The sequence below is a fragment of the Zeus faber genome (assembly GCF_960531495.2).
Source record: "Zeus faber genome assembly, chromosome: 10".
In the NCBI taxonomy this organism is placed as follows: Eukaryota; Metazoa; Chordata; class Actinopteri; order Zeiformes; family Zeidae; genus Zeus; species Zeus faber.
The window spans coordinates 32,181,434-32,190,098 of record NC_137199.1 but is presented as its reverse complement, the minus strand read 5'-3'; positions in this window follow the sequence as shown (position 1 = coordinate 32,190,098).

The following is an 8,665-nucleotide window of genomic DNA, read 5'->3' as shown; positions in this document are numbered from 1 at the left end:
AACAAAAACAAACGAATAAATATTTTGGTTGAAATGTAATTTAACTCAAACAGGAGGATTTAACATAAAGTCAAGTAAAATAAGACAGCGTAAAATAAATAGATACATTTAAAAAATAAAAAGCATCTTTCCTGCCCGCCCTGCAACGTCACGTCGGGGAAAAAAAACAATAAAATAAAATAAAATCCATTTGAATGGTATGAAATCAATCATCAACTTAAGTAAAATAAAGCAAAATCACACGCATTTATAATAATTGTACAACAATAATAATAATAATAATAAAATAATAGTAACAATACTACCAATACCACTACTACTACTAATAATAATAACAACGTAATTGTCGGTATAAAATACACAATGTGAAGTAACTTAAAGTAAAGTAAAGTAAAATAAAATGAAAATAATCTGTATTGCCCACCGTTGTTTCGAGTCACTTTACGACAATGGAGATGCGTTTAAAGGGGACTTATTCTGCTCCTTTTCAACAAGTTAATACAGGTCTGTGAGGTCCCCAAAACATGTTTTAAAGGTTTTGTTTTGCTGAAAATTGTACTCAGATTATGGATTCTAGCCATTGTAACAAGTTCAAGCTCAAGAGGTTATTTGTCACATACATATACATACGGTAATACATATATGCAGTGAAATGTCATGACACCCGGTGATTACGCATAATAAGCTCTATAAGCTGCCACCGGGTCGCAGTGGCAGCAGGCTGAGCAGGGAATTCCAGGCCCCGGCAACGTTTTCCAGTTCCTCCTGGGGGACCCCGAGTCGTTCCCAGGCCAGTTGGGATATATAATCCCTCCAGCGCGTTCTGGGTCCACCCCGTGGTCTCCTACCAGTAGGACGCACCTGGAAAACCTCCAAAGGAAGGCGCCCAGGAGGCATCCTGATCAGATGCCCGAACCACCTCAACTGGCTCCTTTCGACGCGAAGGAGCAGCGGCTCTACTCCGAGCTCCCTCCGGATGTCTGAGCTCCTCACTCTATCTCTAAGGCTGAGCCCAGCCACCCTACGGAGGAAACTTATTTTGGCCGCTTGTATTCGTGATCTCGTTCTTTCAGTCACCACCCAAAGCACATGACCATAGGTGATGGTTGGGACGTAGATGGACTGGTAAATTGAGATCTTTGCCTTCCGGCTCAGCTCCCTCTTCACAACAACGGTCCGGTACAATGCCCGCATCACTGCTGACGCCGCACCGATCCGCCTGTCCATCTCGCGCTCCATTTTCCCCTCACTCGTGAACAAGATCCCGAGATACTTGAACTCCTTCACTTGGGGAAGCAACTCGCTCCCAACCCGGAGGGAGCGATCCACCATTTTCCGGCAGAGAACCATGGCCTCAGACTTGGAGGTGCTGACTCTCATCTCGACCACTTCACACTCGGCCGTGACCTCCAGTGCATGCTGGAGGTCACGGTCTGATGAAGCCACATCATCACATCATCTGCAAAAAGCAGAGATACCATTTGGAGGTTCCTAAACCGGACACTCTCCTCACCTCTGCTGCGCCTTGAGATCCTGTCCATGAATACCACAAACAGAATCGGGGACAAGCTGCAACCTTGGCGGAGTCCAACACCCACTGAGAACGTGTTTGACTTTGTGCAGAGAACGCAAACACAGCTTTCACTTTGGTTGTACAAGGCCCAGATGGCTCGTACCAACGGTACTCCATACTCCCTCAGTAACCCCCACAGGATCCCCCGAGGGACACGGTCGAAAGCCTTCTCCATGTCCACAAAACACATGTAGACTGGATGGCAAACTCCCATGACCCCCCCAGCAACCCTGCAAGAGTAAAGAGCCGGTTCACTGTTCCACGTCCAGGACGGAATCAGCATTGCTCCTCCTGAATCTGAGGTTCGACAATCGGCCGGAGCCTCCTTTCCAGCACCCTGGAGTAAACTTTCCCGGGGAGGCTGAGCAGTGTGATACCCCTATAATTAGAGCACACCCTCCGTTCCCCCTTTTTAAAAATGGGAACCACCACCCTGGTCTGCCACTCTACAGGTACTGTACCCGACATCCACGCGTCACTAAAGAGGCGTGTCAGCCAAGACAGCCCAAAAATGTCCAGAGCCTTACGCATCTCAGGGCAAATCTCTTCCACCCCCGGCGCCTTGCCACCGAGGAGCTTTTTGACTTCCTCAGCGACCTCTGCCAGGCATATGGACTAGACTTCACCCGAGTCTTCAGACTCTGCCGGAGTTCCTCAAAGTTCTCTTTCCACCACCCGACAATATTGCCAGTCCGGGTCACTAGTTCTCCTCCCCGGCTGAACACAGCCTGAGCCAAGCCCTGCTTTTCCTTTCTGAGTCGCTGAACGGTTTGCCAGAACTTCCTTGAGGCCAACCGAAAGTCCTTCTCCATAGCCTCCCCGAACTCCTCCCACACCCGGGTTTTTGCTTCAGTGACTGCCGAAGCCGCAGCCCTTCTAGCCTGTCGGTACTTGTCTGCTGCCTCGGTAGACCCCTGGGCCAGCCAAGCCCGAAAGGCCTCCTTCTACCAGCTTGATTCTTGGGTTACCGCCACGACAGGCACAGACTATCTTCCGACCACAGCTCCTAGCAGCCGCCTCTGCAATGGAGGTTTTGAACATGACCCACTCGGATTCCATGTCCCCCCATCCCCTCCTCTGGGATGTGCAAAAAATTCTTACGGAGGTGGGAGTTGAAGACCTCACGGACAGAGGCATCCACCAGGCATTCCCAGTTCACCCTCACTACATGTTTGGGTTTACCAGGTCTGTCTGGCAGCCTCCCCAGCCATCTGATCCAACTCACCCCCAGGTGGTGATCAGTTGACAGCTCTGCTCCTCTCTTCACCCGAGTGTCCAAGACATACGGCCGCAGATCTGATAACACGACCACAAAGTCAATCATCGATCTTTGACCTAAGGTGGTCTGGTACCACGTACACTTATGAGCCACCCTATACTCAAACATGGTGTTCGTTATGGCCAATCCATGACTAGCACAGAAGTCCAATAACGAAGCACCGCTCGGTTTCAGATCAGGCAGGCCCTTCCTCCCAATCATCCCCTTCCAGGTTTCTCCATCGTTGCCCATGTGAGCGTTGAAGTCTCCCAGTAGAACTATAGAGTCCCTAGACGGAGCCCCTTCCAGGACGCCACCCAGAGACTCCAAGAAGACTGAATACTCTGAACTGATGTTCGGTGCATAAGCACACACAACAGTCAGAGCTTTCCCCATAGCAACTAGTCGTAGTAGTCGTATAGAGGCGACCCTCTCGTTCACTGGGGAGAACTCCAACACAGCGGCACTCAGCCGGGGGCTCGTGAGTATCCCCACACCCGCCCGACGCCTCTCACCCTAGCAACTCCGGAAAAGGAGAGAGTCCAGCCCTTCTCCAGGAAATTGCTTCCAGAGCCAGTGCTCTGCGTATCTAGTTGGTACTGCTCCGCCTCCCGCACCAGCTCCGGCTCCTTCCCTGCCAGAGAGGTGACATTCCACATCCCTAGAACTAGTCTACGATGCCTAGGATCAGCAGGCCCAGGCCCCCGCCTTTGCCTGCCGCCCGACTGACATCGCACCCGACCCCAGCGCCTATCCCTGCAGGTGGTGGGTCCACAGGGTGGCGGCTCCATGGTATTTTTTAGGGCTGTGCCCAGCCGAGCCCCATGGGTCAAGGCCGGCCACCAGACGCTCGCCGGCGAGCTCCCCTCCCAGGTCTGGCTCCAGGATGGGGCCCCCGTTTCCCTATTCCGGGCGAGGTACAATGTTGTCTTGATTGTTGTTGCATTAGGGTCCTTTGAATCACTCTTTGTCTAGTCCCTCCCCTGGGACCACTCTGCCTTGGGAGACCCTACCAGGGGCTAATGCCCCCGACAACACAGCTCCCAGGGTCACAGGGACACACAAACCCCTCCACCGCGGTAAGGTGGCGATTCCTCGGGGGGAGGAAAAAAAATACTAAAAATGCTAAAAATACTAAAACATGCCTTTAATCCAGCGGTTCCCAACTTTTTGGGACTCACCTCCCACTTGAAAATCTCAAAGTGTCGGGGCCACACCCGACCAGAAGTAATACACAGACAAACAGTGCGTTCTCAGAGGACGTATATTTTAACAATCATTTGCATTGTCATACATACGGTGCAGTGGTGGTAAAAGTAAAAGAGCTGGGTTAAAAATAACCTTATATCTATGGAACTTTGGCGTCACGTTGGTAACGTAAAACTAACAATAACAGGAATGAACATGAATATGAAGTCACCTGATGAGAAGCTGGTGCTGCCTGGCAGACACCACCTGCCTGATGTCTGGTTTAATGGACGACGCTCTGAAGAGAAGATCTGGATCAACATTCACTTTATTCCTGTATTTCGTCTTCAAGGCCACAAGCGCTGAAAAGCCAGTCTCACAGAGATACGTCGTCAGGAAAAGCATCAACAATGTAATAAACATGATGTTCATAATGTAATAAACATGTTCATTAGGTAATAATGTAATAAACATGATGTTCATAATGTAATAAACGTGATGTTCATAATGTAATAAACATGTTCATAATGTATAATGTAATAAACATGATGTTCACAATGTAATAAACATGTTCATTAAGTAATAATATAATAAACATGTTCATAATGTATAATGTAATAAACATGATGTTCATAATATGATAATGTAATAAACATGATGTTCATAATGTATAATGTAATAAACATGATGTACATAAGGTAATAATGTAATAAACATGATGTTCACAATGTATAATGTAATACACATGATGTTCATAATGTATAATGTAATAAACATAATGTAATAAACATGATGTTCATAATATGATAATGTAATAAACATGATGTGCATAAGGTAATAATGTAATAAACATGATGTTCATAATGTAATAAACATGATGTTCATAATATGATAATGTAATAAACATGATGTTCATAAGGTAATAATGTAATAAACATGATGTTCATAATGTAATAAACATGATGTTCATAATGTAATAAACATGTTCATTAAGTAATAATATAATAAACATGTTCATAATGTATAATGTAATAAACATGATGTTCATAATGTAATAAACATGTTCATTAAGTAATATATAATAAACATGATGTTCATAATGTAATAAACATGTTCATTAAGTAATAATATAATAAACATGTTCATAATTTATAATGTAATAAACATGATGTTCATAATGTAATAAACATGTTCATAATGTATAATGTAATAAACATGATGTTCATAATGTAATAAACATGTTCATTAAGTAATAATATAATAAACATGTTCATAATGTATAATGTAATAAACATGATGTTCATAATATGATAATGTAATAAACATGATGTTCATAATGTATAATGTAATAAACATGATGTACATAAGGTAATAATGTAATAAACATGATGTTCACAATGTATAATGTAATACACATGATGTTCATAATGTATAATGTAATAAACATAATGTAATAAACATGATGTTCATAATATGATAATGTAATAAACATGATGTTCATAAGGTAATAATGTAATAAACATGATGTTCATAATGTAATAAACATGATGTTCATAATGTAATAAACATGTTCATAATGTATAATGTAATAAACATGATGTTCATAATGTAATAAACATGTTCATTAAGTAATAATATAATAAACATGTTCATAATGTAATAAACATGATGTTCATAATATGATAATGTAATAAACATGATGTTCATAATGTATAATGTAATAAACATGATGTACATAAGGTAATAATGTAATAAACATGATGTTCACAATGTATAATGTAATACACATGATGTTCATAATGTATAATGTAATAAACATAATGTAATAAACATGATGTTCATAATATGATAATGTAATAAACATGATGTGCATAAGGTAATAATGTAATAAACATGATGTTCATAATGTAATAAACATGATGTTCATAATATGATAATGTAATAAACATGATGTTCATAAGGTAATAATGTAATAAACATGATGTTCATAATGTAATAAACATGATGTTCATAATGTAATAAACATGTTCATTAAGTAATAATATAATAAACATGTTCATAATGTATAATGTAATAAACATGATGTTCATAATGTAATAAACATGTTCATTAAGTAATATATAATAAACATGTTCATTAAGTAATAATATAATAAACATGTTCATAATTTATAATGTAATAAACATGATGTTCATAATGTAATAAACATGTTCATAATGTATAATGTAATAAACATGATGTTCATAATGTAATAAACATGTTCATTAAGTAATAATATAATAAACATGTTCATAATGTATAATGTAATAAACATGATGTTCATAATATGATAATGTAATAAACATGATGTTCATAATGTATAATGTAATAAACATGATGTACATAAGGTAATAATGTAATAAACATGATGTTCACAATGTATAATGTAATACACATGATGTTCATAATGTATAATGTAATAAACATAATGTAATAAACATGATGTTCATAATATGATAATGTAATAAACATGATGTTCATAAGGTAATAATGTAATAAACATGATGTTCATAATGTAATAAACATGATGTTCATAATGTAATAAACATGTTCATAATGTATAATGTAATAAACATGATGTTCATAATGTAATAAACATGTTCATTAAGTAATAATATAATAAACATGTTCATAATGTATAATGTAATAAACATGATGTTCATAATATGATAATGTAATAAACATGATGTTCATAATGTATAATGTAATAAACATGATGTACATAAGGTAATAATGTAATAAACATGATGTTCACAATGTATAATGTAATACACATGATGTTCATAATGTATAATGTAATAAACATAATGTAATAAACATGATGTTCATAATATGATAATGTAATAAACATGATGTGCATAAGGTAATAATGTAATAAACATGATGTTCATAATGTAATAAACATGATGTTCATAATATGATAATGTAATAAACATGATGTTCATAAGGTAATAATGTAATAAACATGATGTTCATAATGTAATAAACATGATGTTCATAATGTAATAAACATGTTCATTAAGTAATAATATAATAAACATGTTCATAATGTATAATGTAATAAACATGATGTTCATAATGTAATAAACATGTTCATTAAGTAATAATATAATAAACATGATGTTCATAATGTAATAAACATGTTCATTAAGTAATAATATAATAAACATGTTCATAATTTATAATGTAATAAACATGATGTTCATAATGTAATAAACATGTTCATAATGTATAATGTAATAAACATGATGTTCATAATGTAATAAACATGTTCATTAAGTAATAATATAATAAACATGTTCATAATGTATAATGTAATAAACATGATGTTCATAATATGATAATGTAATAAACATGATGTTCATAATGTATAATGTAATAAACATGATGTACATAAGGTAATAATGTAATAAACATGATGTTCACAATGTATAATGTAATACACATGATGTTCATAATGTATAATGTAATAAACATAATGTAATAAACATGATGTTCATAATATGATAATGTAATAAACATGATGTTCATAAGGTAATAATGTAATAAACATGATGTTCATAATGTAATAAACATGATGTTCATAATATGATAATGTAATAAACATGATGTTCATAAGGTAATAATGTAATAAACATGATGTTCATAATGTAATAAACATGATGTTCATAATGTAATAAACATGATGTTCATAATGTAATAAACATGATGTTCATAATATGATAATGTAATAAACATGATGTTCATAATGTAATAAACATGATGTTCATAATGTAATAAACATGTTCATAATGTATAATGTAATAAACTTGTTCATAATGTATTATGTACGAAACATGATGTTCATAATGTATTATGTACGAAACATGATGTTCATAATGTATAATGTAATAAACATGTTCATAATGTATAATGTAATAAACATGTTCATAATGTATAATGTAATAAACATAATGTAATAAACATGATGTTCATAATATGATAATGTAATAAACATGATGTTCATAATGTAGTAAACATGATGCTCATAATGTAATAAACATGTTCATAATGTAATAATGTAATAAACTTGTTCATAATGTATAATGTAATAAACATAATGTAATAAACATGATGTTCATAAGATGATAATGTTATAAACATGATGTTCATAATGTAATAAACATGTTCATAATGTAATAATGTAATAAACTTGTTCATAATGTATAATGTAATAAACATAATGTAATAAACATGATGTTCATAATATGATAATGTAATAAACATGATGTGCATAAGGTAATAATGTAATAAACATGATGTTCATAATGTAATAAACATGATGTTCATAATATGATAATGTAATAAACATGATGTCCATAAGGTAATAATGTAATAAACATGATGTTCATAATGTAATAAACATGATGTTCATAATGTAATAAACATGATGTTCATAATGTAATAAACATGATGTTCATAATATGATAATGTAATAAACATGATGTTCATAATGTAATAAACATGATGTTCATAATGTAATAAACATGTTCATAATGTATAATGTAATAAACTTGTTCATAATGTATTATGTACGAAACATGATGTTCATAATGTAATAAACATGA